The sequence below is a fragment of the Balaenoptera borealis genome (assembly GCF_965194805.1).
Source record: "Balaenoptera borealis genome assembly, chromosome: 1".
In the NCBI taxonomy this organism is placed as follows: domain Eukaryota; kingdom Metazoa; phylum Chordata; class Mammalia; order Artiodactyla; family Balaenopteridae; genus Balaenoptera; species Balaenoptera borealis.
The window spans coordinates 44,326,656-44,338,405 of record NC_138860.1 but is presented as its reverse complement, the minus strand read 5'-3'; the positions used below and the strand labels follow the sequence as shown (position 1 = coordinate 44,338,405).

Below are 11,750 nucleotides of genomic sequence, written 5' to 3'. Positions count from 1 at the left end.
TATCTTCTTCCATCCCCTCACTTTCAGTCTGTATGTGTCCCTAGGTCTGAAATGGGTCTCTTGTAGACAGCATATATATGGGTCTTGTTTTTGTATCCATTCAGCCAGTCTGTGTTTTTCGGTGAGAGCATTTAATCCATTTACATTTAAGGTAATTATCGATATGTATGTTCCTATTCCTATTTTCTTAATTCTTTTGGGTTTGTTATTGTAGGTCTTTTCCTTCTCTTGTGTTTCTTGCCTAGAGAAGTTCTTTTAACATTTGTTGTAAAGCCGGTTTGGTGGTGCTGAATTCTCTTAGCTTTTGCTTGTCTGTAAAGTTTTTAATTTCTCTGTCAAATCTGAATGAGATCCTTGCTGGGTAGAGTAATCTTGGCTGTAGGATTTTCCCTTTCATCACTTTAAATATGTCCTGCCACAGCCTTCTGGCTTTCAGAGTCTGCTGAAAGAGCAGCTGTTAATCTTATGGGGATTTTCTTGTATGTTATTTGTTGCTTTTCCCTTGCTGCTTTGAATATTTTTTCTTTGTATTTAATTTTTAAGATTTGATTAATATGTGTCTTGGTGTCTCCTTGGATTTATCTTGTATGGAACTCTCTGAGCTTCCTGGACTTGATTGAATATTTCCTTTCCCATATTCGGGAAGTTTTCAACTCTAATATTTTCAAATATTTTCTCAGACTCTTTCTTTTTCTCTTCTTCTTCTGGGACCCTTAAAATTTGAATGTTGGTGCATTTAATATTGTCCCTGATGTCTCTGAGACTGTCCTCAATTCTTTTCATTCTTTTTTCTTTATTCTGCTCTGCTGTAGTTATTTCCACTATTTTATCTTCCAGGTCACTTTATCCATTCTTCTGTCTCAGTTATTCTGCCATTGATTCCTTCTAGAGAATTTTTAATTTCATTTATTGTGTTGTTCATCATTGTTTGTTTGCTCTTTATTTCTTTTAGGTCCTTGTTAAACGTTTCTTGCATTTTCTCTATTCTATTTCCAAGATTTGGATCATCTTTACTATCATTACTATGAATTCTTTTTCAGGTAGACTGCCTATTTCCTCTTCATTTGTTTGGTCTGATGTGTTTTTACTTTGCTCCTTCACCTGCTGTATATTTATCTGTCTTCTCATTTTGCTTAACTTACTGTGTTTGGGGTCTCCTTTTTGCAGGCTGCAGGTTCGTAGTTCCCGTTGGTTTTGGTGTCTGCCCTCAGTGAGTAAGGTTGGTTCAGTGGGTTGTGTAGGCTTCCTGGTGGGTGGGACTGGTGCCTGTGTTCTGGTGGGTGGGGCTGGATCTTGTCTTTCTGGTAAGCAGGGCTGTGTTGGATGGTGTGCTTTGGGGTGTCTGTGAACTTAGTATGATTTTGGGTAGCCTCTCTGTTAATGGGTGTGGTTGTGTTCTTGTCTTGCTAGTTGTTTGGCATGGGATTTCCAGCACTGGAGCTTGCTAGCCATTGGGTGGAGCTGGGTATTAGCATTGAGACAGAGATCACTGGGAGAGCTCTCGCCGATTGATATTACATGGGTCTATGGTGGTCCAGTGTCCTGAACTTGACTCTCCCACCTCAGAGGCTCAGGCTTAACACCAGGCCAGAGCACCAAGACCCTCTCAGCCACATGGCCAGGTATGTGGGGAGTTTCTTGCCTTTTTGGTAGTCTGAGGCCTTCTGCCAGCGTTCAGTAGGTGTTCTGTAGGAGTTGTTCCACATGTAGCTGTATTTTTGGTGTATTTGGGGGGAGGAAGGTGATCTCCACGTCTTACTCCTCTGCCATCTTGAAGGTCCCCCTGTGACTGCGTCTTGTCTTTGGTAAGCATTGCTCCACAAAACCACCTGCTTTTCTTTCTTTTTTAAATTTAAATGAAATTTACATTTTTTTTAATTTAAATTTTTAAATTTAAACGAAAATTTAACCCACAGTTATGAGTCTGTTTTCTATTATGGTTTCCTCCGCAGTAATCATTTGATAAAACTCTTCTTCTGTTTACCTTACTTTCATTCATTTCACTGCAGCACACCCTCAGAAATGGCTAAGAAACGCTACCGTCATCAATCATCCAGTTGAGGTATGTTGCAGAGTCTTAAAATTTCATTCTAGAACCTTAATATGAGAAACAGAAGCATACTAGTTTGTGTTAACTACGGTCCTGAATTCACGGCGCCTTATCTTAAAAAAAAATTCAACCAGAATTTAGGGAGCATAATTCAGAATTTGCTAGCACAAAGAAGAAATGTTATAGGAAAACATGTTATTATCATATATAAAATGCAGAGCTGTGGAATCTTGGAAATTAAGATACTGATTTATCACACTGTTTCTTGAATTAATTAAGATCAGTTATTGAAACTAATAGAATAAAAAATAACAAGACAAAAGAGCTTAGAAAGCTAAGCAGAGGGAATTCATTCATTTGAAAAGATCTATTGCATACCAGTTATTAACTTTGCGGCACCATGTTTTACATAGTTTATACAGCAGAACACAAAATAGACAGTCCTTGCCCTCCCCAAGAGTGTAGTCTAGAGCATGAAACTATAGGAAATGTAGACACTGCATAAATGACTTGAAGTGTTAAGATGGAGAATTGCAGGGGAAATAGAAGGAAAAGGAGAAGGGCCTGGTTTGCTTGGGCAGAGGAAGGCGGGTGTTGGCCTGGTAAAATCTTTTTGGAAAAAGGAACCTTTAAATTGAAAATTGACGTTAAGTAGATGTCAGCAAGGCAGAGATGTTGAGAAAGAAATGGGATTTGTGGGAAGGTAATTAGACAGTCAAGAGTATGAGATATTCTTGGAAATGAAAAAAGTCCAGTTAGCTCTGGAGAAAAGAGAAACAGACGATACTTATTGGGTCAAGATGTTCTGAGACCATGTCAAAGAGAATGGGTAGCATTCCAAAAGAAGTGGGGAGACATTGAAGGGAATTGACAAAAGATTTGTGTACTGCAGTGATCATGATCATGTTAGCTGCTATTAGAGAAAACTTTGGAGGGGAAATGAGTGAAAGTTGGGAACATATATGTGTATATCTATATGTGCCTCTCAGACAATATGTCTACCAGTCAATAAGGTAGATTGTATTAACTGAAGGAAGAGCAAGAGGAAGTTTGGGATAATGATTTATCACATTTATGCAGTCTGGTGAAGTTTTCCTTCTTGATGACAACACTCGTTATGAGATTGCAAACACTTGTACTGCTGGAAGTGTTCCCTAGCCTTTCTGGATAGGGTTCAAAATTATGGTTCCCAGACCTTTGTATATCAGGGATCAAAAATTACTTCCCTCTCACCCTGCAAAAAAAACAAAACAAAACAATAACCCAAATAAAAATTTGGATTGCCATTCTAACACCAAACTTTAAAGAGTACAATCTCACAGGAAATGGTAAGCCTTCTCATTCCTCTGAAAGGATGGTTAATAACATTTTTGTGCATAAGATTTTCCTCATTTTTCTAGTTCTATAGTTCACAAAGCTATAACATTTTGTCTTGTTCACAGTAGCCCAAAGACTGAATTTTGTAAACCTCAGCTCTACCTACCACAGAGACAGGATAAAAACTGGTATTGCCTTTACCTGTGAATCAAACATACCCAAAGTCACTTAAGAGTTTGAAAAATGCCTTGATTCCACACCTGTGTCTTTTAGGATAGACTAGAAGGGGCTTAACCTCTCTTACCGAGAAAGTGGCAGAGTTGCTTATTCATTGGAGGAGAGCAGATGTTTCTCAGAGTTTTCCTTTGTTTAATAACTACTAGATTTGTAAATATACCCCTGGAAGACACAACACAATTCTGATGAGTCATCGTGCTTTCATATAAGGGTGCTGAAAAGTAACCTCAGAATAGGAACAGAAACTTAAAACCTCTTATTTTAAGACTTCCCTGACTTGTGGTATTTTTCTAAGGAACATACACATACAATAAAATAGCTGCATATATATTAATATATATTGAAGATGTTTAGAAAATAAAGATCCAGTGAGTGAGCATCTCTGAAAATGTTTGTTTCATAGACACTGTATTTTTGCTTTCACTTTATTCTTAATTAAAGTAGTTCATCTGGTGGAAAAAAGCTTTGGGAACAGGAAAATGTAATTTTTGTCTCTATATAAAGCAGGCTTAAGAAGGTCTGAGAGTTTAGTCTTAACCTGGAGAGGAATGACACTAGCATACTTCCCACTAACACATCAAGAGGAGTATTTCCAGAAACTTGAACTTCTTGCTTTCTTCATCATTCCTTAGATATTTTAGAGCAGAATAAATGCTATTATTACTAGGTAAAATCCTGCCTATGTACAATGTGATATTTGTCAAACTTGTTTTAAGTTACATATGTTAAAAAAAAAAAACAATAAAAATGCCATGGGTTTTGAAATCAGGAAGACTTGAGTCTGGATCTCTGCTCTAACACTTAGTAACTTACCTTGGGCAATTTAGTGAACGTGTGCCTTAGTTTCTCATTTATATGAGAATATTATTAATTATTAATTAATGTGGATAATACCCTGTTATAGTGCAGTTGAAAGTGAATGAAAGAGCATCAATATGTTTTCTGGACCCTCAATAAATGATTACTATTCTCTTCTCATGTTCATTCTTCTGATTCTAGTATCCAACCCTCCCTTTCCACCTAGGTCCCTTTGGATGTCCTGGATGTTGGATATCCATCTGCCTGATCTAGAGTGTTCTCCACAGGGAAACATACAAATGTTAACTTTCCCATTGCTTCTCAAATCAAAGTTTGCCTTTTCGATTAATTGTGGATTTGAACTGAGTTTTAGTTACAAAAATATTTAACAAAATTTTGTTTAAAATAGTGGAAAATGTTGGAAACAGCATAATATCTTAAAATAAGTTATCCTTTAATAAATTCTAGTGTACTCATATATTGTAATGTTACACAACCATTAAAAATATCTTATTGGCATGGAAAAATATTTCCAACATGCTGTGGATAGGGAAAAATAGAAATAAAGCAATGTATACAGTATAATGATATGGAAAATCATATGTACATGCATAGAATAAAAAACCGGAATGATATACAACAAATGTTAACAATTGTTATCTCTGGATGGTGGGATGTGTGACTTTTTATTCTCTTTCTTCTAAATAACTAGGCCAGTGGCTATGACTTCTATGAGACAGGATGTAAGAAATGTGACATTTCTTTTATTTTCCTAGTCAAAATTAAACTGCTCCTGGTCCCCATCTGGCTAGGACATGTAATTTCAAGCACTATTGAAACTTCTTTCCTCTTAAAATTGTCCAAGTTTGTGCAAGTGTCCTGTGGATCTTGTAAAGTTCCAAACATTTAAATAGAATCTTCACGTTTTGTTGTATTCCCATTACCCATGATAAGCCCATGCCCAAGCCACAGCATGCCTTTAAATCTAAGAAATTTTCTCTTTCTTCTGGGCCCAGCTTGAGTCCTACAAACTCCTGCAGATATAGTCCAATGTTACCCTAGGCACTGTGCATTTTGTAATCCCAAATCTTTTCATTCCTCCTCAAATTGTTTTTCTTATTTTCGCATGGCAAAACTGTTTCCCACTAAGAATAAACTGGCTTCCGTATTCAGGTATTAATTCATGACGTAAGTGGAAATTCGAAGATGAAATCTAAATATACATTATTAAATACATACTTATTATGTATCACTATGTATTACTTATATACTACTATGTAATAATATGTATTATTATTGTATAAGACACTAGAATCCTTAATTTTAAATGGAGTCTCTGAACCATCAATCTTATACAAATTATCTTCTACCATGCGGCGAGGTAGCCATTCCCCAGAAGTCTTGCTACCTGCTCTTGATCTGAGGGATGGGGTTACCAGCACTCTGTAAATAAACAAATCACCTGGATCCTTTCTACCTTGTCTTCACATTTGCTCCCTTTCATAATTCCCTATAAGAACTTGCACTTTGCAAACATATTGGGAAAAGACATGGAGGAAAGTGGGGAGTACAGGGGAGTAATCTTCTCCATGCTTTATAGTGGCTGCTTTAGTGGTTATACTTCTTAAAAGATTATTTGTTAAGGGAATGCAATATCATGATTTGGAGTAGAGAAGAAAAAATACCCACAGCCCTGAGGACTAAACACAAAAGGATGGCACATGCATTTTCAAAATGTTCAACAGTGAAATTTTTACCTTTCTAATATGAATTTATTTAAAAAAAAACAGCTATCAGGGAACAAAACAAAGCATGTGTTTATAAAAACTCAAAACTTTCCCATTTCTTATTTACTTGGGAGCTTTTTCTTTGACTTCTAAGGCTCAATTAATTTATCTGTAAATAGGCAATGGGAAAGAGCTATAGAAAGAGATATGTAATTTGAGGTCAAAGGTTTGATTTAAACTTTGACTCTGATGTTCACTTTTGGGTAAATCACCTACTCTGCAAGGCTGGGGCAATGCTACCAGGATGCCCAGTTAATCCCAGAGGTTACATGCAACTCCACCGGATGACTCCAGTACACTGGGAAGAGTTTCTTCTCTAAGGAATAATGTCTGCCTCTCCGCGGGCTTAAAAGCAGAGGACACATTTTATAATCCCAAATCTGCTTCCCCAAATTGTTTTTCACAACTTTCAGTTGGAAAAACTGATCCCAACTAAGAATAAACTGACTGACTTGTTCAGACATAACTATATGAGGTAAGCAGCAAGTTGAAGATTAAATCTTAAATCTTAATAAAACATTAAATACATACCGTGTATAAGACATTGTCTCTAACTCTAGATTGAGTCTCTGAATCATCATTCTGTTACAGATTATCTTCTTATGCCATGTGGTTTGGTTTACTCCTGTAGTTGAGTTTTGTCAAATTGTCTCAACCTTCCAATTCATCTTTCTCATCTTGATAAGTCTCCTCCCATACAGGGAGTTCACCATTCCTTCTTGACACAGTAATCACTCAGGTTTTCCCCCTCCTCACATTACTGTCTCCATTCTTCAGTCTATGCTGCTATCTTACTAAATACCAGGTTAATAATGTCATTCCCTTGCCAAGAGCCAAGAAACCAACACCCATCTCTGACAATCAACTACCATATTCAAAACAAAATAGCGCAACTAACCACTACCATCTTTGATAGCTGGGAAATTTCTTTCTTTTTTTTTTTTCAAATTTGCCATTACATTTATTTATTCTCTTTTTTTAAAATTTTATTTTTTTAATTGAAGTGTAGTTGATTTATAATGTTGTGTTAGTTTCTTTTTTTTTTAATTTTTGGCTGCATTGGATCTTCGTTGCTGCGCACGGGCTTTCTCTAGTTGCGGTGAGTGGGGGCTACTCTTCATTGCGGTGTGCAGGCTTCTCACTGCAGTGGCTTCTCTTGTTGCAGAGCACGGGCTCTAGGCACACGGGCTTCAGTAGTTGTGGCATGCGGGCTCAGTAGTTGTGGCTCGCGGGCTGTAGAGCACAGGCTCAGTAGTTGTGGCGCACAGGCTTAGTTGCTCCACAGCATATGAGGTCTTCCTGGACCAGGGTTTGAACCCATGTCTCCTGCATTGGCAGGCAGATTCTTAACCACTGCGCCACCAGGGAAGTCCCATTGTCTTAGTTTCAAGTGTACAGCAAGGTAATTCAATTTTATATACATATACACACACACACACACACAAATAGGACCTACCTATACAGTAGGTCCTTGTTGGTTACCTATTTTATATATAGTAGTAGTTGTAACCAACAAGGACCTACTGTATAGGTAGGTCCTATTTGTGTGTGTGTGTGTGTGTATATATATATATATATAAAATTGAATTACTTTACCATGCATTTATTACAAGTAGCAGAATGGCTGTTAAGGGAAATAGAAATATCTAGAGAGCCAAACGAAAGGGAGATTCTTTTTCTAGAATTATGATTTATAGCAAAATAATCATACCTTCTTCTTTCTCCCTATTTTAGTGATAAATCAAAATATTATACGTTATTGCAGTGTTTTCTTTAAATGTAGCAAGTTATAAGCAGTAATGGACTTACAACTGTTTAGGATATTAGTCTAATATTTTATTTTTATTTCAGTTCTTGGACCACTGCTATTTTCAGGAAAGTAAAAATACCTCAGTAGCATATTAATTAGGAAATAGTTAATTTGTTGAGTCAACAATGTTTTCTTTAATAGTCCTATCTATATGTAGAAAACAGTTGGATCATTTTGCTAATTTGTAATGAATTAGATTAGCAGAAATTTTTATTTTTTATAGCAGCTTTTGGATTTTTGTTGTTGTGGTTATAAATTATCAAATTTTACTCTATCCTAAAAAATAAATTTGGGACAAACTGGGATTTAAGGCTAGATTATAAATGTAATGAAATTAAATTTTGTTATGTGACTATTTTTGTTATTTGGGTGAAGATTAAGAGTTGTCTTTATTGTGTTTCCAATCAGAGAAAGATTTTATATATATATGGATTTTATATATATATATATGGAATGAAGGAAAACAGATTTTTCCAAAGAGAACATGTTGGTTCTGACAACGTATTTGAAAAGTCAAATAACAAAAGTGCTTTTGAGATACTTAGTCACTGGTTTTATAAACATAAGTATAGGAATGCTATTATCTTCATCCTCTAATGGAATTCCTCTACTGACATCTTTGGAGCTCAGTTAGTTGAGGAGCTCTGGACATTTGCTTAGCAGTAATTCTTCCTAATCAGGATTGCCTTCAAAGCAAAAGACATGTGCTCAACCTCTCGCATGGTTGCCAGTACATTTAAATTCCAAGAGCACAGGAATTTTTAAAACCCTATAAAGTGTCTGCAAGTCAGTTTCTGAGCTGTGTGATTGGGCTTGTGCCCATTCTGACAGAACTGCTGAAATTAGACATGCGCTTGCTTTACCAAATTTAGAGGGATCTTGGAGAGCAGAAAACAGCTTGTACATTATTATTATTTTTTTTGAAAATAATTACATTTATTATAGCCCCTAAAATCAAGGGTCTTATTTTTTTTTTAATAGATCTTTATTGGAGTATAACTGCTTCACAATACTGCACTAGCCTCTGTTGCACAACAAAGTGAATCAGCCACATGCACACATACATCCCCATATCCCCTCCCTCTTGAGCCTCCCTCCCACCTTCCCTATCCCACCCCTCTAGGTCGTCACAAAGCACCGAACTGATCTCCCTGTGCTATGCTGCTGCTTCCCACTAGCTAACTATAGATTATTGCCACAAGCAAGTAAAATGAATTAGGACAACTTGGTTTTGTCAAAAGTTCCTGAACATGGTGTATTTGTAGTCAAATTTTCTACTGTGTATTAAGTCATGTTAATCACTGACAATATGACTCCATTTGTATAATATAAATTAGTAAGTCAGGGATTTGGCTGATTTGGGATAGGCTGAAAAGATGGTCAAACAAAACAAAAAAAATACACTGAAAAAATTGTCGGACAGACTTGGATTGAAATTCTGGCTTCACTACTGATTTTGTGTGCTTAGGATTCTAAATAAAGACAGTAATGCATAATTTCATGAATATAGTGGTTAATGATACTGCAAATGTAGTGATAATACAAAGTATGTGGCCCAATATAGGCTCTATATAAGGAGCAACAATGATATTACTATTGCTTTATTTGGTATAGTCCTCTTAATATATTTAAAAAAAACACTGAGGAGGAAAAAGTTTAATAAAGTAGTAATAATCTGCCTAACATGTTCAATTAAAAGAAGAATAATTAACACGGGGTGGGGAAGAGGAAGGTGGGACAAATTGGGAGATTAAGATGGACATATATACACTACCATGTGCAAAATAGATAGCTAGTGGGAACAAGCTATAAAGCACAGGAAGGGCTTCCCTGGTGGCGCAGTGGTTGAGAATCCACCTGCCAATGCAGGGACACGGGTTCGAGCCCTGGCCCGGGAAGACCCTACATGCTGTGGAGCAACTAAGCCCGTGCACCACAACTACTGAGCCTGAGCTCTAGAGCCCGCATGCCACAACTACTGAAGCCTATGCACCTAGAGCCCGTCCTCCACAGCAAGAGAAGCCACTTCAATGAGAAGCCCATGCACCACATCGAAGAGTAGCCCCCGCTCGCTGCAACTAGAGAAAGCCCGTGTGCAGCAACGAAGACCCAACGCAGCCAAAAATAAATAAATAAATTTATATTAAAAAAAAGAAAAGCACAGGAAGCTCAGCTTGGTGCTCTGTGATGACCTAGATGGGTGGGATGGGGGTGGGTGGGAAGGAAGTCCAAGAGGGAGGGATTATAGGTATACATATAGCTGATTCACTGCATTGTACAGCAGAAACTAACACAACATTGTAAAGCAATTATACTCCAAATAAATAAATAAATAATGTAAAAAAAAATTAACTATTAAAAAAAAGAATAAGAGAAAATTATTGCTTCCATTTTTCAGGTCAAAAATATTGATGCAAACATATGGGTATAGTAAATGTATATTGAAGGTACAGATGATGAGTCCTAGTAGATATCTAGCTATTAAAATAGAGTTCTTATTGTTCATAAATATACTATCTCTAGATCTGTGCTTTCAACCCAACTAAGTTTTATTTATTTAAAAAATTTTTTATTTTATTTATTTATTTGGTCGTGCCGTGCAGCTTGCGGGATCTCAGTTCCCCGACCTGGGATTGAACCCTGGTCATATCAGTGAAAGCCCAGACTCCTAACCACTAGGCCACCAGCGAACTCCCATGACATCTAATTTTTAAATTAATTGTAAATATATTTTAATTAGGGTCCATTTCACGCTTACCTCTGATTAGCTTCATATTTCCAGGAATTTTATTAGTGTCTGTCAGGGCATAAAAAAATAAACTTCCTCTTCTTTAGTACAGATGGAAATGGCAGTAAGGTGGCAGTAGGGGCTATTTGGGTGTCAGGTTTAAGATATCTTTGAACCTAATACCATGGATAACAAATTCAGCAAACATCCTTTGAACTCCTAATATGTTATGGACTTTGTGTGCCAAGAGGGTTTACTAAAATTAAGAAGGCTTGTTTCCTACCATCATGTAGCATAAAATATTTTTCCTTTAATAAGTGTTCTTACTGAAACTGAAAGATTAATTATGCTGGAAAGGGGAGTGGGTAGAGAAATTTTCCAGACAAGGTATAACTGAGCTAAGCCTTGCAGAGTAAGTAGGGTTATTTTAGTAGAATTTAAGGGAAAGGTGTGCAAGGAGATTAGTCTCTGTGGTAGTCTGAATGAAAGATGAGAGTTAATTAGCTGGATGTCAAAAAATTCACAGGTGAGAATTACTTTCCTTTTCTTTGATTAGGGTGTCTTACTAACTTGATTTTGTTAATACATAAAGAGAGGAATGACTCATATTAATTGTATTCACAGACAGATAAATAGTAAGAATACCAATTTATTGTTTTACTATCACTATAGTCGCATTATGAACTAGAACATGCAAGTGTAGCAGTGGAAAAGAGGGACATATTATTATAAGTAAATTGGTTAATTGGTGACCATTGAGAACCTTCCTTGTTTCTATCTGCAATCTGGATTAGATTTCCCCGTTCAGCATACCATGCTGGCTAATAATTTTCATTGGATGTATGGATTTAGCTACCAAACAGTACCTCATTCCTCAAGTCAATAAGTTTATGGGAGACAGATCACTTTCATATAGTTAGAATACAGGATAGGTGAAGTGGAAGCAGTGAAAAAAGACAATAGAAAGCAACTGCATATAGAGGAAGAAAAATCAATCATGAAAACTTCAGGTTTTTCTTTTCT

At 36.4% G+C, this 11,750-nt stretch overlaps 1 long non-coding RNA gene across 1 annotated transcript; it reads left to right on the top strand.

Annotated features, from left to right (window-relative positions):
* Positions 1–206: 206 nt before the first annotated feature.
* Positions 207–10,241, top strand: LOC309606365. Its single transcript, XR_014231780.1, has 3 exons — positions 207–1,805; positions 2,010–2,062; positions 4,629–10,241. It is a non-coding gene; the product is annotated as an uncharacterized lncRNA (long non-coding RNA).
* Positions 10,242–11,750: the final 1,509 nt, after the last annotated feature.